Source organism: Rhinolophus sinicus, chromosome 2 (assembly GCF_057876585.1).
Source record: "Rhinolophus sinicus isolate RSI-liver-muscle chromosome 2, RSI-T2T, whole genome shotgun sequence".
Taxonomy (NCBI): domain Eukaryota; kingdom Metazoa; phylum Chordata; class Mammalia; order Chiroptera; family Rhinolophidae; genus Rhinolophus; species Rhinolophus sinicus.
In genome coordinates this window covers 13,357,456-13,381,993 of record NC_142502.1, presented here as the reverse complement: position 1 = coordinate 13,381,993, position 24,538 = coordinate 13,357,456, and the positions used below count along the sequence as shown (strand labels likewise).

The 24,538-nt window shown below is 35.9% G+C and overlaps 1 protein-coding gene across 3 annotated transcripts in view; it reads left to right on the top strand.

The window, feature by feature from the left end:
- The window catches only part of ESR1 (estrogen receptor 1), a 354,777-nt gene that overhangs the window by 167,016 nt on the left and 163,223 nt on the right, over positions 1-24,538 (top strand). The window lies entirely within an intron of this gene.

Genomic DNA, 24,538 nt, shown 5'->3' with positions numbered 1-24,538 from the left:
AACACACCATTTTGCATTTTATGTTTTCAATGTAAATAATTATATTTTAAATCAAAGGTGTGTGGGAGGTGGTGGTGCAAGGAAAGGAAGATTGCTCAGTAAATTACTCTAGAAATATTTTTCAGTTACTGTTTATATTGCTAGAAAAATGGTATCTGAGAATAAACTTTCCCTAAACTGAGATTTGTAAATGTGAAAGCTAAATAGTTTATTTACAATCTTTCAATCATGTAACCTCTCTTAGGGAATTTGAATTTCTGTCAAAAGGCAGCTTTTGCCTTTAGAAGTTGAGTCAACCAGCAACTGCCATAATCTCAGCATCTAGCCTGGTGCTGGGAGCCATGAAATGAGTACTGAGTGCTAACACGTCACAAAGCACTCAGGACCTGTGCCCCAGTGCTTGGGTCTTTGTGGCTGTGGGTGTGTGTATGTGTGGTTTTCTGTCCCCTCATTTATCTGGTCTTCCAGCATCCTACACGGGAATGCAGTGTCTGGTTCTGGGGGTAGGCCCGTAAATGTGGTTGCCTGATTGATCTCCTGGCATTCTTGGGGGTCTAGTTTTGAAGAGCAATGCTTCTAGTCTCGGACAGCCTTAAAAATACGGGGAAAGAACAAATAGGAAATGTGCAATTAAAATAAAGTCGTGGGTGCATTTAGTGTTTCAGGATGATACCGAGGGGAGGGATGGATGGATGATGGTGCTGCCTGCTGGTCATAGTGGGGAAAAGCTTTTTGAAGGAGTCAAGGATTGGGGTGAGGTAAGGAAAACAAAATTGCAATGAAAAAGAATAGTGATTGTGCAAGTAGAGGGCGGCTAACCTTTAACCATTAGTACTCAGACAGAGTGGGGAGCAGAGGAAAAACCAAGAATTGAGATAGGATGAAGACATCCCTGATTGCTGCAAAGCTCACAGTCAAAGATTCTTAGATTCCATGGTCATACCTAAGCATGCCAAGTTGAGCTTTTTGAATATAGTATTTGGAATAAATTCTCTTGATGAACAGAGGAAATAATTGAATTTACTATGCTTTGTGTGAACTATGTGTCTTGAATGTCTGAAAAAGCAGCTTTAATTCAAAGGGTAATTAATTCCAAGAATTTAACAGCCACATTCAGGAAATGACATTTTGAGTCATAAATGGATTAAATATTTAAGGAATTCATCTTTCTTTGTGCTGTTGAAGAATCCGTCAGGCTTAATGATACTCACAAAAAGCTTCTTAAGGTAACTTGCTAAGAGACAGGAATATAACAGCTACACGTAAAAAGTTTAATTGGAACACTGGAGTCCAAGTTTAATATTCTTCTTTGGTGATTGAAGGTAGATTAAACCCATCTCTGAAAGCTGAAATAATTTGTGAATATGTTCAAAACATCTTTTTCTTTTAGGATACCCATAAATTGGCCCCACTTCATAAAAACAATCCTATTTTTCCTAATTAATATCCAGATACAGTCTGACTGCCTATATATAAATTATACACACTTATTTTTAATTTAACATATTCATTTTTAATATGCAAAGACATAATACAAGTCTTCTCACTATTTTCAAATAGGATCTAGATAACTTAACTGCATTTAGACAGTCTGTGTGTCGATACATGTAATTGTACATGTGTATTTATAACTGTAAAATATACATCTGTATTAGTTTGCTGCTGTTTTAGTCTGCTTGGTCTGTCATAACAAAGTCTGTAGACGGGGAGGCTTAAACAACAGAAATTAATTTTCTCACAGTTTTGGAGGCTAAAGTCCAAGATCAAGGTGCCAGAAAATTCAGTTTTTGGTGAGACCTCTTTTCCAGGCTTTTAGATGGCTGCCTCCTCTCTGTGTCCTTACATGACCTTTTCTCTGTGTGTGCCCATTACTGGTGCTTTTCCCTCTTCTTATAAAGACATCTGTCATATTGAATTAGGGCCCCACCCTTAGGACCTCATTTAATCTTTATTACCTGTTTACAGACTCTACTTCCAAATACAGTCACATTCTAAAGTAGTGGGGTGAGGGCTTCAGCATGAATTTTGGGGGCAGTGGACACAATTCAGCACATACCGAGATCCTATAAAGATTCCTCAATGGTTGTTGAGTATCTGTCTACATTTAATGAAAACATGTGTCTTTCTGGTAGTTTATATATGTGTATAAGTTTTATGCCAAGCTTTAAAGTTGTAAAACTATAGGCTGTGAGAACATCTCAGAAGTAGTTGCCATAAGGCAATAATAATTAATTGTATATTCTATAACATTGGATACCACACATTACCTCATGACACCTTGTATGATAATTCCTGGAATCCCACTGAATAAAGGCTTAATTTACAACTGGAAGTATAATTATAACTAACTATAAAATTTGAAGTTACTCGTAAAGAACAGCTGTAATTGAGTAAATCTTTTTCCTGCTGGTTTCACAAGAATGCAGTTTCTTACTCAGGCTAGACACCCATTAATCTCTACACATGACATAAAGTGTTTAGTTTCAGGTAAAAGAAAGAGCACCACACACCTACCTCCTCCTTTAATACAAGGTTGCCTAACTTTATTGAAGTGTTCTGAAATCTCAAAGAATACAGGATTTATCTTCACGGTCATTATTTTAATCTGTTATGATGCCTACTGTACCCTGATTGTTCCAAGGTCATTATTAGATTTGGTTCTGAGACAGGGGGATTCAGTAACCTGCAGGATTTAAGATGTGCCTTAGGGATGCGTTTTCCCATCTTCGTGCCTGTGCTGGTCTCTCTGCCCAGGTTGCTCTTTCCTCTTCCTGTTTCCCTCCCCTTTAGCCTCAGATGGTAGATTAAATGTCTCTTCTTCTGGGAGGCCTTCCTCGTTGCCTCACACTGGATTCGTTCCCTGCGTTCTACCTTTTGTACCATGTTTCCCTGAAAATAAGACCGGGTCTTATATTAAGTTTTGCTCCAAAAGATGCATTAGGGCTTATGTTCGGGGGATGTCATCCTGAAAAATCATGCTAGGGCTTATTTTCCAGTTAGGTCTTATTTTCGGGGGAACACGGTAACGAGCAACTCTTCTCTGAGCTCTTGTCACTATTATGATGTGTTGTTTAGCATCTGTCCATAAACTCCATGATGGCAGGGACTCTCTCAGTCTTGTTTACTGATCTAACACAAAGCAAGACAAAAAGTAAGTGTTCAAGATTTTTTTTTCATGAATTAATGAATGAACTCTATTTCAATAGTTATTTCTTAGGGTTTCTTTTGTGTAAGCTATTATGGAGAGAGCAAGCATGACTAAGTCCCTAGTCCCTTCCACCAATGTCCTCACAGTACTAAGAGGACATTTGCATGTGAAATGGCAGATAGAAATCCAGAAGCCAAGTTGAGACTGCATTGGAAGTTGGGAATGGAAGACCAGTGGCCAGTGGAAATTCAGAGCGTTAGTCAACCACTCTTGGGTTTAGTCCAACCCAGAATATTACTCAGGCCATCTGACTTCCAGTGTGCATATTGTTATCCAGGAATTTGGCATTCCAGATTGTTTTGGTGGAAAGAGGAAGACTTTCACACGTGGAATTTTTGGTCCAAATATTGGCTCCTCCTCAGATTTGCTCAGCAATTCTGTTATAATCACTTTTATGAGCTTTGCTATCCTGAGATATAAAATAAAAATAATTTCTATTTAATAAGTTTGTTGTGAAGATCACAGTTCATAATTTGGGAAAGTACTTTACATACTTAAAGAACCCCCACAAGTGTTAGCTATTACTGTGTTTCCCCGAAAATAAGAACCTAGCCGGACCATCAGTTCTAACGCATCTTTTGGAGCAAAAATTAATATAAGAGCCAGTCTTATTTTACTACAATATAAGACCTGGTCTATAATATAATATAATATAATATAATATAATATAATATAATATAATATAATATAATATAATATAATATAATATAATATAATATAATATAATATAATATAATATAATATATAATATCAGATATGATATAATATAATATAATGCTGCATCTTATATTAATTTTTGCTTCAAAAGACACATTAGAGCTGATGGTCCAGCTAGGCCTTATTTTGGGGAAACATGGTATATCTCTTCTATCTTAAAAATAATTCCTATCTTAAATACTCAGTGCACTTGTAATAGGTATAAATATCTAATTTCTTTGTAGGGAAAAAAATACCTGGCTCAGACACACCTGCTTTTTAATTTTATTTTTTGTTTTTGGTGTCATATACTGGATAAAGCTTCATGATGAGTGAGATTTATTGTTTATCATCATTATAATGCTAGAGATTTACACAAACTTGTGAAAATTCTTTCCTCACAGTAGACTCATAAGTGTGTTGGTGGCAAGGTTTTTATTTTTCAAATGAGGAAATTGGCACACAGAAATTAAATTTAATGTGCAGGACTCATGTGCTGCCCATTCTGGCTTCCTTGTAACACATTAAGAGGAAATTTGAGATAAATTAATAATCACTGACTAGTCTTTATTTTGATGACAATGTTGCAGTTTAATTTTGAGAAATAATATAAAACAATAAATTTAAAAAATAAATGTTACAGTTAAAAGTGAGAAAATAAGATACTGATAATAATGATGGGGAAATGTATGTCGGGAGTCCAGAATAGCACAGAATTCCAATGAAAACTTTGAAAATAAAATATTTCTTTGCTGCCTAAGTTTAATATTTATCATCATGAGTTACTGTAATTTGTTTTATTGATGGGATGAGCTCCCAATCTAGAAAATTAGGTTTCCTTTAATCCTTCATTGGCTATATTTTACCAAAAGTTATCAACCTATTATTATTAATGATGGTAGAACCAAATCAATGAATTAAAAAATGCAACTGTGAATTACTTTGTTGGGATTGTTCAGTAATTCTTGGGAGAATTACAGTTGCGTATAGATCCAAGCATTTTCAGAAGGCAGGGTTGGGAGTTCAGGTTCATGATTTGACTTAAGAAAAATATTAAAGAAAAGCTAGTTGCTCTTGACCAAAGACATTCAGGTTGTTTTAAGTAGCAACCTATATATTTATATTAAAAATATTATTTTACTAATTCAGAGTATAGATATTTATTTTATACAAAATTTCCCCATATTGTCATTTTTCATTTGTACATAAATATACTAACTCAAGTTCTTGAATCATAAATAGATGCTTAAAGATTAAAAAATTCCAATGTTTTGCAATGTTTAAAGCAATCAAACTCTTCTTCCACAAGCAGTAGCAAATTCTCCATCTATGAAGGCGAGAACAGCAGATTTAGCATAACCTCTCTTCACTCAATATGGTATTTTTCAGAAACCTTCTGGGAACCCTAGGTCTCCAAGGAACAGTTTGTAAGCCACTGGTCTAATGTAAACCCTTCATCTTTTAGGTAAGAAAACCGAGGCTAGAGAGAGTCAGTGCCTTGATCAGTCTCAGGACTACCTGGCAGAAGAATTGAGCCTAGAATCCTAGATGCTAGTTTCAGAGCTCATTCTCTTCCCAGTACACCTCTTTATACCACCACTCACTTTTACCATGAAAAATAATTTATTAAAAATGTGGGTGGCATATAACATATAAGTTAATGCACACAAACACATACATGCACTCCAGCGAGAAGAAATCCAGAGTAAAAGAAACCATCTTATTCTATTCTTCCAGATGACCTGATGATACCAAGACTTCATGCAGTGATCTGTTGATCTTGGGAGCTAAGGGAGTTCAGGCTAACCGGTTCGTAGCTAACCTATGAATAGCTTTCTACTTCTGCTTAGAAGTGGTGGCAGCTGTGGTAGTAGGAGGGGATGTGGAACATGTCAGGACTAACTCAGCGTTGTAGACTTTAAAGCAAAGAGGAGCTAGGTAATGACATCAGGGTCAGAAAAGATGAGTGGTAAGAAACCACGACAGGAAAGACATAGCAATCATAGTGATGAAATTCCAAGGGGAAAAGAAATTTGTTCATTAACGTAGCATGAGTGAAAAAATGAGATGACTAATTAGTTATTTTCTTCAAAATTTGGTAAAAATGAAATTGATGTCCTGATGCCCAATGCCTTCAGCTGCCTCAGAGGGATGGAGGCAGGTCAGTCCTGTGTCTTTTAGTTTAGTTGGGTGAAGCATGATGGCAGGCAACCCAATGCTTTGATCCTTACAAGAACCATGCTACCTTCAGATGTCTTAACATAGACTAAGCACCTTTCTTACAAATTTGGCAGAGTATGATGGTATCAGCTCAATTCGAAGACTGAAGCCCTACTAACCACTCCATCAAAACTGCCTTTGTCCAGGTTACCGATCACCTCCCTGTTGCTAAATTCAATAGTCAATTCTCAGCCTTCATCCTGACCAATTAGCAACATTTGACACATTAGATAATTCTCTCCTCCTTAATGTGCTTTCTTTACGTGGCTTCTAGGACAATATGCTCTTTCAGTTTTCCTCCTGTTCCATAGATCACTCTTTCTAGGTCTTTGTGTGTTTCTCATCTTCTTTTCTGACCTCTTAATGTTGGAGTGGCCCAGACTTTGGTCCAAGGACCTTTTCTCTGTACTCACTTCTTGGTGACATCTTCTAGTCCCATAGCTTTAAGTATCGTTTGTATGCTGACGATTCTCTCAATTTTATACCTCTCGCTCAAAACCGCCATCAGCTTCCTGACACCTCCATGTGACTGCTCATGTGTCTTCTTCACTTGAATGTCTAATAAACATATCGAACTCGATTTGTTCAAACCCAAATCCTTTATCTTTCTCTCAAATGTGCTTTATCTGCAATCTTTCCCATTTTAGCTAATAACGCCATCTTTTGAATTGCTTGGGCCCAAAAAATTGAGTTATCTTTGACTCCTCTCCTTCCCTGATATCTCACATTCAGGAAATTATGATGGCTCTACCCTCAAATATTTTCAGAATCTGACCTCTTCTCTTCACTTTTACTGTTGCCACTCTGGTCTGAACCACCATCATTTTTCTCCAAGTTTATTGCTTTTCCCTTGTTTCCCTGCAGTCTATTCTCCCTACAGACACATTAAAAATGGAAACCAAATCATATCACGACTCTTCTCCGAGCCTTGCATAGCTTCCCATTTCACTCAGCTAGTGTCATTACAGGGGCCATAAGATCCTAGATCATCTGCCTTTTCCCCACTTTTCCTTTTCATCTCCTGTCCTATTACTTTGTCTCTTGCTCACTTCACTCTAGCCTTGTGGGCATTCTTGCATGTCAGGCACACTTCTGTCTTGGAGCATCTACTCTAGCTCTTTTGTCTTCCTGGAATGTTATCCCCCAGACATCTGTGTGCTTAACTCCTTCAGCTCCCTTAAATTATTTGATCTAATATCAATTTCTCCATGAGGCTTACCCTGACAATTCATTTTAATAGTGAAATTTGCATCATTCACACATCCTGCAGTACTCAGTCTCTCTACGCCCCCATTCTACTCTACTTCTTTAGTTTTCTATTGCATTTCCACCTTCTAATACATCATACAGTTAATTTTTTAGATTATCTTTATAGTTTGATGTCTGTCTCCTTTACTAGAATGTAAGCTACAGTTGGGAGTTTACAAACAAATAAAACATGTTTATATATTTTGTCCGTTGATGTATTGCAAGCACTTAGATCAATGCCTGCATATGTTAGGCAGTCAATAAATAGTCGTGGCATGCGTGAATTCATAGAATGAATGAGTAAGACTGAAAATACATAAGTGTAGAGCTATGAATAGATTGAGAATCAAGAGTCCTGTTTTTCTACTTAAGGGAAAATATCCACTTGGGAGTTAACTACCTGTATAGTAGTTAGCTCTCATCACGTAACAGAACCTCACCTCAAAATATCAATGGCCTACAACAATAAGCAAGTATTATATCCTGGGGAGATCGGTTAGGAGGCTACTGAGATTGGCTGGGCTCACTCATCTATCTGGCTGTTTTGGCTGGAGCAACTGGGATGACTTAGTTTTGCTTCACGTGTCTCTCATCCTCCTATAGGCTAGTCCATGTATGTTTCCATGGTAATGGCAGAGGCACCAAAGAGAGCAAGACCCAAATCACAAGCCCATTTCAAGCCTTTGCTTGCATTATCTGATGCTATCCAGTGGGCCAAAACAAGTCAAATGGCTGAATCCTTAGTCTGCGCGAGAGGGGCTGTCAGAGTTGTATGGCAAAGTGGGACCATTTCTGTAATCGCAACCAGAAATATTAGCTTTTAAGATTTTGGACTAAAAAATAATAACAGAGTGTCATAGAATCTTGGACTTGGGAGGGACCTATGGGGTCATTTACTCTTTTCCCCCTATCAGTGTAGGAATCCCCTGTGTAGCATTTCTGGCAGCTTGTGTTGGAGTGCTGAATACAGATGTGCATTTTATTTTTATGCCTCTCTTATATACGTGATGAATAGATACAATAAGGTAGAAAAACCTCGGAGGAGATGTGACCCATACTGCTGGGAATATATGGGCTAGTTTCAGATATGCTAGATTTCACTAAGTTATTCAGATGTACATTAGTGTGTATGTTTATGAATGTTTAATCTGCTTATGAGTGCAGATTAAAACACAATTAAATGTAAGGCTGCTTTAATATTTTAGTAGAAGTTCGCTGCATATATAAAATTAACCAAAGAACATTGATAATCGTATTGTTATTTTTATTTAATTATTTTTATACTGAAGTAATTTGATTGCTTATTTAGAGGTCACTTTGGTTCTTAAAGGATTAAAAGAGGGATCTTCATTTACCTTTTCAAGAAATGTTACAAGAAATGCTGACAGTTTTTTTAAGGCTAGGCAAAAATTTCAGAGAGGGTCCCTCGTGTTTCCATAATTAGCTTTTGCAAAAATAAATGGTTCTGGAAATGATGTAAGGACCCTTTCTGTGGCTAGAGCTTTAAACAAATGCAGAACTCTGGGGGCAGTAATTGTATGAATGAATTGCTGCTTTTAAATTCTGTAAGCTTCAGGCCTCATAAAATTTCATGTATTTGCCTTTCATTTCCAATATTTTGATTAGGATAATGAATTGTGTTTAGAGCTGAAAAGAACCTGAAGGTCACCTGATTCACCTCCTTGTGTTCAGCTCATTGTACCATGTTTCCCCGAAAATAAGACCTCGCCGGACCATCAGCTCTAATGCATCTTTTGGAGCAAAAATTAATATAAGACCAGTCTTATTTTACTATAATACCCGTATAATATAATAAATATAATATAATATAATATGATATAATTAATATAATATAATACTGGGTATAATATAATATAATATAATACCAGGTATAATATAATATAATACCTGATCTTACATTAATTTTTGCTCCAAAAGACCTGTTAGAGCTGATGGTCCAGCTAGGTCTTAATTTCAGGGAAACACGGTACTTATCCAAGTCACACAGCTGGTGACGTCGTCACTCAGGAAGCCAAGATCCAGAGTCGTGGTTCAGTGCTCTTTTCATTGTTTTGCACAGCCTTGCAGACCTAAGTGATTTAGATCATCATGAAAGATAGAAACATGCACAGATGGGATATTAATATCACATAGACCAAAATTATGACTTAAGAACAATTACTATGGACACAAAACACTACTCTTCAACAATAACATTAACCAACGCATTTGGCTTAGTCGCACAGCTGACGTACCAAAATACATTTATATGGAGAGCGTGATGGATATTTTTCAAAAGAATTACTTAATATTTAATTGCTTCACATTGCTTAATATTTAATATAAATTGAAAAGAACATTTTCTCTTTCAGGCCAAATGTTTTCACTATTTTTAGGTAACAATTTCAGTATTTGTTGTAAAGCCTGTCAGTTTTCTTTTTTAAATGTCTAGATTATTCTGGTATTAAAATGGTGACTCTGTCAAGTAGAAGGAAGTCTGGTCAAGTGTTAAGAGTCTGACTCTTCCAAGGACCCTTGGGCAGGTCAGTTAATTTTTCTGAACTCAGTTTTCACTTCTGGAAAACATGGGCTTAAGATTCAGTGCTCTCTAAAGCATCTTTCAAATCTTAAATTTCATGTTTTATGATTAATAAAGTTCAGATTAATAACAGAAAGGTCAGATTCTAAAGTTAGAAGTTGTGTATACAAGTTTCTGGATATGAGGAACAACCTCAGCAGCTGTCATAGAGCTATATTTCGAACTAAATTTGTAGAACAGCTGACAACTACAAATACCTATTAGAATGGACAAAACTACAAATCTGTCCTCTTCATTAATTAGCCTGGGAAGTGAATCTCTTCTGAGTGGGGAGTGTCTCAAAAATGAGTTTGATGTTAATAATGATACAAGCAGATGGCTATAACATCGTTACAAATTGTTTAGCCACATAAAAGAAAGAATTTAAGAACAAAGTTTTTTGAGATAGGAGTCTGAGAAGATAACTAAGATAAGCTCTTTCCTGTTACTAGGGATAACATAGTGATGCCTAAGACTTGAGTTCCAAGAGCTGGTGAAACTTTCTAGTTTCTGCCTGGTGGAAGAGAGAAAAGAAGAGGCGAAAAAGGCAGTGAATTTTGAGATGTTCCTGATTAAATATCACACAAGCCAGTCTGGTGATGTTTGCTTGAAAACTTATCCAGGAAGTGTAAACCAACAGACCTTGAGGTTGGACTTTTTGGAAATCACAGAAATATATGCCAGCCCTAAAAGGGATCCTAAGGTAAAATATGGAACAATGTGTAAAAAAATTTCTGGTTATACCTGGAGGCAACATACAGTTTAGTTTAAGCTTGACTAAGCAAATAAAAATTAGTGAGAAACATATAAAATTATACTTAGGTGTTTATATCTTTAAAAGCTTGCTTTGAAAGACTCGTTATTATTACATGTATTTTGTATTAAATATTTGGCAGTTTTATTTAGAAAAGTTTACATAACAAATGCCAGGCCAAGTGCAAACTTCTTAGCCTAAACCATTTACAGATAACCTTTATTGAGCATTTACTCTGTGAAAGTGTTGGAGACACCATGGTAAAACGTGGTCACTGATTGAGCACAAAGTCCAGGTAACCTAGGGGTGGAAAAGAGGTCATTCATAAAATGATGACCAAATCCCTTTATTTCCTCAAGAGACCAAGGATCGGATGGGCCTAATACATCCTGCTGTCTCAGCTCACCCACCAGTTCTGACCCTACAGATATCAGTGCTTCCAGGAATCAAGCAAGGTCAAGTTTGCTGGCTGGCCCTTTGTATTTCGTGGTTTCAACGTCTGGTTAATATTCTTAAGAATGTGTCTTATTGCCAAGTTAAATCTTGCCCATCCTAGATTTATTTCCCTCTCTTTATGGGTCTCCATCTCATAGAAAACATACTTGTGTGGAAACACCAATTCCTCATCAGGCTATTCTGAGAGTCAAAGGCATGAGTTACATTTCAATAATTATAAATTGGCACACAGATGTTAGGTGTTATTATTCACATATCGTGTAGCATTGTGGTTAAGTCTTTAGCTTTTGGAATCAGACCACCTGGATTTAAATTTTAACTCTGTTTAGAGATGTGTGACCTTTCACAGGATACTTAACCTTTTCAGACCCCCTGTTTCTTTATTATCAAATGAGGATAATAATAATACCTTCCTAATAAGGTTGGGCAAGAATTAATGTATAGCTTTGAGTGTTATGTTTGGCTTGTCGTGAGCCCTCCATAAAAGTTGGTTACAATGGGTAATAAAGAGTACACTCACTTTTTGCCTTCTGTACTGAATCTAATCTCCAAAGAAAGTGTGATTCAACTATATTATTAACATCACAATTAATAAAGAATTATTAGGTAACTAGTTATTATGTATTTAATTCAATTTAGATAATCAGTGATATATAAAATGTGGTAACTAGCCCCAAGGAACCTATGATTTAGCGTTTGCTAACCCTGGCGTTCAAACTTCTTTGCCTTCTGAGTCACACCAATTTTTTAGGCTCTCTTTCCAACTTTCCTAAGAAACCTTTGGCTGCAGCAAACAGGTCTGCTAACTGACCACAGAACAAACCTTGTCCTTTTATGCCTCCCTTCAATCCAAAGTTGCTTATTCATACTTTATTAGTAATACATTTTCTTGTTTACTAAAAGCCCTCTCTTTAATTCAGTTAAGACGCCCTAGAAATCAGTTTTTTCCTCTGAGTACTATGATATTCTTTCCCCGTGTTAATCAGAAGGTCAGGTAAGCTGTTGTCAGAGCCTCTGTGTTAATCCAGACGCTAAGCTTTTTGAACCCTGGCAGCTCCAGGACAAGTTGGAGGCATTGGTGTGCAGTGAATTCCAACCGCGAGAGCAGTTTCCGCCGTCCTGGCTCTTGATTCCTGATTGGACTCAGCTCCCTTGATTTTAACACATCCTTCAAGGCATATCCTCTGCCTCACCTCCATTTCTAGTCTTTGGCATGACCCCATCCACACAAAACTTTGATTTTTGATTCCTAGGTCACTTATCTGACTGCTCGTTTTCTCTTATTGCTAGAATTAATTGTGTAGACTTTGCTGTCGTTTACTACCCATAGATAGGTCAACCACTCAGCTCTGGACTCAGTCACCAAGTCCCACTCCAGCTTGGCCTCTTGAGTGGCCAAGTGCCCACGCCGGTTAATTTCTGGACCTTTGGTTGTGCTTTTCCACCAGCACCCAGCCAACAGCCCGGTACTGCATTTAATGTATCTTTGTTTATTGAAAACTTAATTAAAATATTTGTTATTGATAATGATTTTAATGATAACAGAAAAAGGAGAAGACCTGGTTTATCTTGGTGTTTAGCTAAATCATTCGCTTGGTGTAGTCTACCAATCAGATCACACGATTAAGCATGGCTCAAGTAATACCATTACCATAATGGCATCTCTCTTTCTCTCTCTCTGTCTGTCTCTCTGTTTGTCTGTCTCTCTTTGCATAGTACTGTGGAACATTTATTATGTAATTTTAAACATGAAAAGTGATGGCACCAAGTACTATCGTAACAGATAAATAAAACTACATTAAGTCAAAGAAAATCACATTTTAAGGGAATGAAAAAGCCACTTCCAAAATTAAGTTAAAATAAGATTTCCTTAGTGTTGAATTATTTTAATAATATTTACTATCACAGACAAGATGAATTATTTTGTTGGGAGCCAACACTTTTCATTGATATTTGTCTTGAGAAGTTCTAGCTATAGCATCTTTACTGTTGAATGATAATTGCTATTTTTTTTAGCCTATATTTTTGTTTATTGTTTTGTGGAAGATTCAAAAACATGCATTTCATCATAAATTTTCCAGGTATTTTTTCTTGTAGGCAGATATTAGCTCTATTTAAAAATATATATATATTTACACACATTTCATTCTTTCTCTCTCTCTCAATATGGTTTTAATTCATTAAATGAAAGGTTTTCTTTTAAAAAATAAGTTTTAAGCATTTTCTTTAATAATAATTGATTTTGGAATAACTTACATTTGCTCCAGGGCTGCAGTCCACCATTTATTTAGTTGAGTCCTTCCCAAAATTAAATGTTGTACATGTGGAATTGATTCACTTCACAGGGATGCATTGTTTACTCTCAAAGAGATGTCAGTTTCTGGCTTTCCGTAATAGTAATGGGTCAGAAAAGTACCTATCCGTACCTGCACTTTTCATTTTAACCCACTGGGAAGGTAGGGGAGTGAGGACTAGGTGACTTCTTTGATTTAAATCCAATTAAAAAATGGAGATTCCTCTGATACAGGGACGAATATCAAGATAAAAAAAAATAATAAAGGGCAGTACAAACCCTAGCAAGATAAATTTCAAAAATAATGAGAATATTTAAAAAAATAAAATACTCTAACAAAACCCTCGGGTCCAGTTTAGAGTGCTGAAATTCAAATAGGCAGAGCTGGCTAGAGGAAAGCCAGCAGGAGCACAGCAGAGAAATGGCACGGGGGGTAGGGGGGCAGGAGGGGACGGTGAGATGGATGAACTGATGCTACTTGAAAAGGCAGAAAGGAAAAAGAGAGGGCAGGACTGATGAAAGAGAAGTGTAGAATACTGAGCTATTGTGCTTGCAATCTGCTTAGAATACCAGAAGCACTGAGAACACCAGTGGAGGGTATGAAATGAAAACTAGATGCGATAGCACATAAATGTCTGGCATAAACCTTAGTTGGTCCAAAATTGCACATAGAGCTGACCAAGCAGAACTGGTGACCTAACAGTAGAAAAAAATAGGTTTGAACTTCAAATAATAGGGTGATATAATAATAGGGTGAGTAGGAAAACAGAAATAAGGAAATAGTCTTATAACTAAAGACTTAGATTTAGGGCATATTCCTCAAAGACAGACTAGTCTAGTGGAATCTGCTTCTCCATTACAAAAAGGAGAGAGAAACTTCTGTGATAAAATAAGAGTTTACTTCTTCATATTTGGGGCATATCAGGGTTTAAGGAAAAAATATAGAAATTTAAGAGAGATTCCATAAGCACCATAAACATAGCTTATAGACAAACTAAGTTTTCTATTTGAAAGCAGGAAGATACTGGCTCAATTTTTAGTTGTCACTGTGAAATTTAATCAGTTTTAAACTTTCAGTGAAAATCTAAATCTGTTCCACTGGAAGGTCCCACACCCACATCTGAAAAGATGATTGAAGACAGATGTAAGACATTAAAGGGTGATGGATAAATACATTAACAAAAAGTTGATATTAGAAAGTAAAATAAATGATTAAATTAGACACCATATTTTTAAAAAAATTATGAGAAATTAAAAGCTATGAGATATTTCAAAAACTTTCTAAATAGCTGGTAAAATAGATGGCGAAGGATTCACTCAATCAACTCTATGTCCCACCCAAGCATGTCAGTTGGAGTTTACTTAGTCAATTGAGGAAATTAAAGCATACTTTTTTTTTTTTATAAACAGATGACTGTTTTTTAAAAAGAGCATTAGTTAAGGTTAATTTTGACTTAGGAAAAAAATAGTTTAAAATCTTGAAATGGAAATGAAAAATACATTAACTACCATTAAAATAAATTGATAGTGATTTTTATCTAGGACTCATGAAACACTTTTAATATTTATGAAAATGGACTAGACAAATGTTAGAAATTATGAACTGGGTTAAGAAAAAAGATCCTTTAAGGAGACACTTAGAACAGCCGTGAATTTTAATGTCCAAACATAGTGCAACAAAATGCCAGCAAAAGCAATGACAGAAACATAGGGTTTTTTTATTGAGTTACTTATATATTCTCAATTCTAATTTTAACTTACTTTATGTATTGTAAATGGATTAATCTAGCAAGTAGCTTCTCTTTGCTATTTTATGGTATTTCATAAATATTCCTGTTTCATAGAAATATTTAATTTTTAAGTTGTGGAATTTATCATACTTTATCAGAGCTCATTTGGGCTTTGAGTTCTATGTAGTAAGGCCTTCCCTGCTTGGACATCATAAAGTTATTTATCTATATTCTGTATTAAAAGTAGTAAAGCTTTCCTTTGTCTCATTTTATTACTGATTCCACCTGAAAGAGAATTTCGTGTATGACATGAGGTATGAATATAATTTTATTTTTTTACATCTGGATAAAAATTGTCCCAGAGCTATTGATTAAATAATATATTCTTTCCCACGGATCTATAACATTACCTCTATTATGCACGAAGATCCCCTATATAAGAGAATTTGATTCTGAGCTCTCTTTGCTATTTCTTTCCTCTATTGGTCCATGCCTTCACTAAAACCATGGTTTTCATTTTCATAACTTTGTAATTACTTTGACTTTATAATCCTTCTTGAAAAGGAATTTGTTCTTCTTCAAAATTGTTTTGGCTATCTATGGCTATTTTTGCTTCCAATGAATTTTTAAATCAACTTTTAATGAAATTGCATTGAATATACAAATTAATTTAGGGAGAACTGACATTGTTATGATAGTCTTCACATCTGTTAACATTACAGAGCTCTTCATTTATTTTAGGTATTTTTAAATGACTTTCACTAATATTTTTAATTTTCTCCAAAAGATCTTGTATATTTAAAAAAAATTATTCACAGCTATCTCATTTTGCTGGTATCTTAAAGATGCATCTTTGAAAAAGTGATATGATCTTATTGTTCCAGATATGTCATATGTTTTGAACACATTTACAGATTTGAGATTACATTGCCTATTTACTTCATATTTTCCCATGCTATTGAGAATCCTATAAAACACGATGTTTAGGGTGATTACATTAATACTGCAGTATGGACAAACCATCATTTATTTATTTATTGGTATTTACATTGTTTCTAGCATTCACAGTTTTAAACAAGACTGTGAATGAACGGCTTTCTTGCTAAATCTTTGCACACAATAATTATTTATTTAGGATTCACTCCTCGAACTTGAATTACTGAGTCAAAAGGTATTTACCTTTTCCATGACTTTTGATATATATTGTCAAAATCAATCCAGTGGGGGTTGGTTCAGAAATCACAATTTATAAAAGAACACTCTGCAAACATTACAAATTATGACATATAGAAATATATATTATATATATTACAACTAGTATTTAAGCATTGTAATTTATATAGGCTTATATTGAACCCTAAACAGGAGAGTGAATACATGAATGAATAAATGATTCTGGCAGGATAGGCAACAAAAAGGTTAAAAGCAGTTAGCCCTGGGTAAGGAAATTATGGATGACTTTTATTTTCTACTTTTTTTTCCTTCTCTGTATTTTCTGTTTTCAACCATGTACACAAATTATTTGCGAATAAAATGAGAAGAAACCCAACTTTGATATTCTTATACAGGTTTAGTGGGATAACATTTCTCTTTCATTTCTTTCATTTTTAGGAAACTGTCTTTATGGCAATTCTTTTTCTTTTTACTTGTTTCTTTCTGTCTTTTAAGAGTGAGATTGACCAGCAATTTTACAACGAATCTGTGTACATTGTTATTTTTGCAATTAGTAAGAGATGAATTTCACAACTGTAATTATTTTACCCCCCATTTGGTATTTAACTATATTTCAGGTGAGCTCGGAAATGTCATTGGATGAGCTTACTCAACGTCATCATCACGATAGTGCAATATCAATATCAAATGACAAGTTTCTTGCAGATTAATATTTTCTTGGTTGTGTTTGTGGTTTTTGATTTTGGAAGGCAGCCACCCTTGCAAATGGCAAGAATACACGAAAGCCACTAACTGCACGCATACCCTTCACGCTCCTAGCTTAAAACTGAAGCACAAATGTTTAGTGTGATTCACTCAGTAGGTACTTCATGAAGCTGAAGACAAACAATGTAGCTTTTCCATCCCTTATTAGAATGTTTTTAAATCCCTCTTGAAGGTAAGTGGGGGTAAATTAGGAACAAAGAGATTTCACAAACAATGAAAGCTTTCCAAACAATTGAGAGAAAAAAATTGTTCTGAAACTATAACTTAAGTCCCCTTCTTTTATTTGAATGTGTTTTCCTAAGGTAATGACTGGCAAACAGATTGACGATTTTGTTTTTAAAGTCACTTTTTTCTCAGCAAGTCATCTCTGCTATCAGGTTTCTTTTCAGAAGGATTTTGTAGCTGACACCTGGTAGCTCATCCTGCTTGCTTGTTCCACATCCACTAGAAGTACACACTGTTCCAAAAAATTGTGAAGTTGAAATATTTTTATTTGGGCAACCTCTGCAATCAAGATAATTCACTTTCTTCAGAGGATAAAATGGAAAAAGGCAGCTTAATCTCTGTGACCTTAAACTTCCACTGAAACTTAGAAACAGGTGAGCTCAGCTGATGAGAGCTTGGTGCTAATGACACCAAGGTCGCGGGTTCTATCCCATTACAGGGAATTGAAACTCAAAGGAAAAACCCCATTGCACTGGCACAGACTCCCTGGGACATCTGCTAGCCATTCGCAGTGAGGCAAGGAGTGTAGATTTTTGGTGAATCAAATCATATCTTAGGGAGTCTCCAATTTGAAGCTGGTTGTGAGGCCAAGGAAGAGGCCAACTGAAGCTGGGAGTGGGGCCCTAGAGAACCTTAGGCCAGAGCACATTGCAGGACAAGAAAACTTAATTGGGTTCAGGAAGTTGGTGTCGGTTCAGGCACTGTATTCAATGGGTGTAGCACAGAAGACTGGGTTCAGCCACCAGGATGGTTTTCAGATGGAGTCACTACATAAACCAGTATCAGGATATCTGCCTCTAAGGGACAGGACTCCCACGAGCAGTCAGGGGCTCTGGGGAGGGGGGCCATTTCTGAGGGCATGTGGGTAAGGGCCATAAATGCTTTCTCATCTATCACTGGGTTCAAGGCTGAGACTTGCTTCTGAAAAGCTTGGGCAGAAGCTTGACCTCTGGAACGTGGCCAATTGAGCCATCAGGGGAAGGTGTAGGTGAAGAGTGGGGGACATTGGTGAACTGCACAGCTATCAGCCCAGGCCGTGGATGTGGATATGGAACATATGCTGTGCTGGTCGGAGAGCATGATTTTATTGTAAGCTGCACCCATGGTCAAGTTGGAGTGCTGACACACTGTCTTTCTCTGCATTGGCTGGATTGGGACTGGGGAAGGACTGTTCTGTAGGTGGAGGCCACACAAATCCAGGTGTAAGATGCTATGAACATGAAAACAGAGGACAAAAGAGGGGGTGTTGTGACCAATTTTAATTATAGTAAAAACTAGGTGGAAAAGATACCGTGTTTCCCCAAAAATAAGACCTAGCTGGACAATCAGATCTAATGTGTCATTTGGAGCAAAAATTAATGAAAGACCCGGTCTTATTTTACTGTAATATAAGGCCAGGTCTTACATCATATCATATCATATCATCATATCATACCAAGTATAATATAATATAATATAATATAATATAATATAATATAATATAATATAATATAATATAATATAATATAATATATAATATAAGACCAGGTCTTATATTAATTTTTGCTCCAAAAGACACATTAGAGCTGATTGTCCGGCTAGGTCTTATTTTCGGGGAAACACGGTATTCTATTGGCAGTAACATTTTTTCAGTTCTGACATAGTTCCGGATGGATATACGACATATCTAGTACAGCACTGTTTAATGGAATTTCTGCAAAAAGGGGAATGTGGTCAGTCTGTTTTGGTAGCCACTGGCCACATAAGGCTATTGAGCACTTGAAATCTTGCCAGTGGGACCGAGGAACTTTTACATTCAACTTAAATTACATTAGATTTAAATAGCAATATATGGCTAGTGGCTACTGGATTGGACCTAATAGAACTAGATGCTAGAGTAAGTGGTGGCAGCAAATCATATATTAAGAATGATAAATGAATGATTTTAAGAAATGATCAGGGCAAAGCCCTCATGGGTCTTTCCTCTTGACCTTGGTCATATTCTCAACCTCAAATAGGTAGCATTCATTTTTTAATTTATAAAACGTAAACTTCTTTGCCTGTAGTGATGAATGTTCATCTCATTATTGAGATTCAGCATAGACAGAACATTGAATTCATTTTCTAGATCTGTGCTGTGCTGCAGTTTGTCCATCTGTAAAATGTTGATTAAAATCTTATTGGTATTTGTCACAAGCAGTAGATAGCTAATGGGTCAATTTGCCAATATTCCTGTGACATTGTATAGTAGTTGTTTTCTAAGTAATGTCTGAAGCAGGTCATACAATCTGTTCACGTGCAGGAAGAAAATTATGTAATTTCTTCTTCTTTTTTAAGTCTTGTTAAGAAAATTGTATTTCAGGTTGTATGTGTTATATTCACAGACTGTGTTGGTGTACTAGTACGTTATTAATGTAATTCAAATATGTACATCTATTGGGGGTACTTACTTAAGTATTTTTTCCTAGTAGAGATGCACAATAAAAAACACATAGAGCTCTCTTGTCTGTGGTATATCCTATAGAAAAGGCTATCCCTGGGGCTAGCCAATGTGATTAAATGTTTATCTCAATCTCAGATATTCTGATAACATAGGAAAGTATAGTTACTTTCCTATGTTATCAGAATACTGATAACAGGGAAAGTATAGTTATTGAGGACTTCTTTACGGCATTTTCAAAGACTATATTAGCTGGTTGATTTATGTTTTCTAATTGTGTCTTATGCTCAGTACATTTTCATGTTTCTTCCCATGTCTGTATCTTTCCTATGTTTCATTTTCCCGTGTCTTCATAGCTCCCTCTAACAATCTCTGAAAATCAATCAGAGTCTTCAGATCTGTGCAGTCTCCCTTTGTAACCTGCTCCGTCTGGCAGGCCCTTCTTCCCTGCCCACAGCTGCCTCCACAAGTGAGGTAAAATGAACACAGTGCTGGGAACTCTGTTCCTGGGAGCATCTTCCTCCAGAGCCAAGCCCCACTGAGATGGCTGCTATCTGTCCATCCTGAGCCTTGTTACATATCATCAGATATTACTTAGTTCTTACACATTAGTCTGCTGCATGGCCCAGTAGGTAACCACTAGCCACTGGTGGCCATTTACATGTAAATGAATTAAAATTAAATAATATTAAAAATACAACTCCTCAGTTACACTAGCCACAATCAAGGGTTCAGTGGCCACAGTGGCTGGGAGCCACCATAGTGTACAGCGCAGCTAGAGAACATTTCCATCACCAGAGAATTCCACTGAGCTGTGCTCACAATCAGGAAACATCAACTTAGAGAAGGGAAGGAGAGGGGGTAGAATACAACAGCAAACTGAAAGCATTCTGTGTGGTTGGTATTTCATATTACATTTGGAACTGAGTTTATGAATCCCTTAATTTTTAAATTCAGTTGAAATGAATTTTGGTTAATTTAAGTGAAGGACTGATTTAATTTTATAGTATAGCAGGGATAAGGGCAGAGACATTGGGACTAGCAGTTAATTTTATATAACTTGCTTAGCCTAACTTTGTTTAATGAATCCTCCTTGTTAGAGCGTTTATAACAGCATCTTACTCATCCCTCACTGATTTTTTTTTTTTTTGTGTGTGTGTGTGCCATTTAAAAACAATTTAGTCATGGAAGTCATCCTTTCTGATCTTTATTGTTTTATGGAAGAGGTGAACAGCTGGTGGAAATAGTCCCAAGATTTCTAATCCCACCAAAGGAAAATATGGTGTCAGTTGTTGCCTTGCACCATGACATTTGTGAAATCCAGGTTGAGACAAATCTCATGGTCTAATAATACAATATAAACATCCTAATAGGCCACTGCTGCAGAGTCTTATGATCACAGCAGCATTAGGAGTGGGACAATATTGACCTTGATATCATTTTCACTTATTAAAGCTAAAAGTAGCCATTTTCCTAGCTGAGTGTTCATCGACTTTTGGTGAAAATAACTTTCTCAAATAACTTGAAATCTCATTCATTACATGATGCTTCTACCCACAGCAAGGTGTGGATTTTCACTTGTACCTAGTATTTCACTTCATATGCTCTCCTGCTATTTTGGACACTTTTATTAAGTCCCGCCCCCACATGTAAACAGAATACATCAGTCCATTAATGGAACTCGTTACGCTCATTTGTCTTTGCCAAGAACTATTGAACATGATCACAAATGACTATGTAATTATAATTAAGATTTCATAGATGCATACACTTTATTTTTAACAAGTTCATTTGGTGAAACCCTATTTCGAATAATGACATCTGCAATTACAAAGAAGAATTATTAAATCGATAGTTTAGCTAATGTCTTTGGCAGACAAGCTAGTTATTGTATTTAATAATTGTAATTATTAATTCATTAGATACAGACAGTAATTCTAGGAAATTTATTCTATTAGAATACTTAAGAAGATTAAGCAGAACCACTTATTCTGATAGGACCTATTATCCAAAGTGATCTTTTTTCCAATTTTAGTCCATATATTTTCAGTTTCAATTTTGTTTTCCCAAAGAAGGCTGAGTCTTTCCCAGTGTGATATTTCAGTTTTTGTAAAATTATAATATGAAGAAGAGTAACATATATTCGATATTCTTTTCACTTACTGAGCTAAAAATTATACACATTATCGAATTACCAGAAAATTCTTTTAATAATCAGATCCTTAGGTCAAAAACGATTCCTTTTAAAAAGTTGTGACCATCTTGTAATGTTCAAAGTAGCATCTTTAGAACCCCTCCTCCCAACTACCCACCATTATTTTTCTTGTTTCCATTCAGGATATTTCATCAAACTTAAATTTTTCTTTCCTCTACTGCATGTGGTCTTTATGTGCTTTCTCCCTGAAAAATAAAACCTTTACTATCATGAGCTCTGTGTTCTATTCCTTCACTTTAAAATCATGGGAAAAATAACTGTCATTTCCTTATCCCTGTCTCCAATTCTCTCATCATTTTCAGTGTGCCAATTTTCTTCTTTTTCTTCTGTCTACTGTAAGGAACTTTTTACTCTGCTCAATTCCCTGCAATTTAGGGTTTACAGTTTTTCTGAGCTTCTCAGATTATACTTTGTACCTGTGTCTACTTTTTCATTAAAAGAAGACTTCAGTCTTCTTTCCACTTCATCATCTGTATATTGCCATATTTAAAAATCCATCTGTTTATTGATTGAATCTCACTGTCATCCTGCTTAAGCGTACCAAATTTGTAACTTCTGAATGAGTTAAAAATCATCAGGTACTGTGAAAGAATTTTTTACCACGTTCATGTTACTGCATTATGTGCAATAAAGCAGAAGTGAAATAGCTTATAATGAACATAATATCAAGAAATAATAATGAGAGTCTACATATCCTGTGCCCTGTGTTAATAAGCCCATAAGGTAAACCATCATTTTGTTAGAAAGTTGACAAATCATACTAGTATTGGGGACGGTATAGCAGGGATAAGGGCAGAGACATTGGGACTAGCAGTCTTCAGCTCTAATTTGGTCAGTCCCTTATTGTATGCCTTGGGCTAAGCCATTGTGACCTCTCTGAACCTTTCATTTATAAAATGGGGGTTAATATCTCAGAGGTTTCAATGAAATAAGATGCAAATTACCCTCCACAGAACATAGTACAGTAGGTCTCTGAATGATAATTCTCTTCCTTCCAAAAAATGGACACTTCTGGTTTGGATTCAGAATAGGTGGGCTTCAGCCTAGATAGAACCATTTCAATAGAGAATACTTTTCTTTTTATCATAATTGCAAAATGTACTTCCTGGGTTCCTAAACTTGCCTTCACTTCATCTACCAACTAAAACATAGGTATCATCTCTAAAGAACATATTTGATTAAATATCGCATCTGATCAAATCTCAACTGAATATTCTTTCTAGCTTTTAAAATATTTCTAATTCAGTTACAAAGTAAGCCCCTTGTCTCACTTGAAATGATTTCTTCTACCTTTTCCCCAGTCAGATCATTCAGGCAGTTTTCATTAGTAATGATTATACAAGCCTTTTCCTTAGACATTGAGGTATCCCTATGGATAAACCTAAAAATCCGTGTGTTCAACTTTAATAGCTTCTTTCTAAATTGAATCCTGCCAATTTAAAAACGATATCTTCAGATTGTTTGTTGGACCTCTATAATCACAACAAAATATACTTTATATACCATAATCATTTCCAAAAATATAGTATGCTTGAAAGCGATATACACTTGCCAATTGTCACAAATTTAAAAATTCGACGAAGCTGATTATGTATGTGGCACTAGCCATCATGAAAAAGGGCAAAAGTCCTCCTGTGTCCTCTCCAGCATAGGAAGGATGCTTCTGGGGAAGCCCTTTTGTTACCAACAAAGCTTGGAATCTGCTTATTCATTTTCCACCTCTGGCTCCCTTAGGAACATACACTAATTATCTATAATTTCACGAGCTATGAATAAAGTCTAAGGTATTTTCTCTGAAATTATAGCAATAGGAGCTTCTTTTTTTTTTTTTTTTGGTCTGGGCTGTAATCTTCATTCTGATCCTCAATCCTTTATCATAACTTCTGTTCTGACTTTGACTAAACATGGGCAGAATGGATGGCTTTTATAAATGGATACAGGCACAAGAAGTACAAGGCCAGGAAGCCACTTAATTATCTTTACAAAGTATTAAGACGTCAAAGAATCAAATGATGAAATGAAACCTCAGCTTATAACTGGTAACTCATGCCTGATGAGTTACCTAAGACTTGAACTGTTTTTACTGGTTTATTTTTAAGGTTACATATGTGTCCTATCTGGGTTTAAGAGTATTCTGTCCAGCTTACTTTGGATTTTCTGCCCTAACTATTTTAGACATCACTGACACTAGCTTTTGTATTTTGACCAAAGGCTTTGTTCTCTCTCATTCTCTCTCTTGCCCCCTCTCCAAGCAGTAATATCTGTGTTTTTGTAGGAAACCAGTAGTTATGTCAGGTTGCTAAGTATCTCCCCACTGAAGTACACACATTCCGGAATGGCATATATTTAGTATTTGACATCTGATAAACCTGCTTGCTTAAGATATTTGCAATACAATCTCATCTCTGGCAATTGTAAACAAAGCATCCAGTTGGTATTTGGTGAAGTAAACAGATGCAGACATCCTGGCTGCATCGAGAGGCATTAATTTTTTCTGAAGAGTGGATAGGAACTTGTGAGAGTGAATAATGGAATTCAAATCAGATGGGGCGAGATAT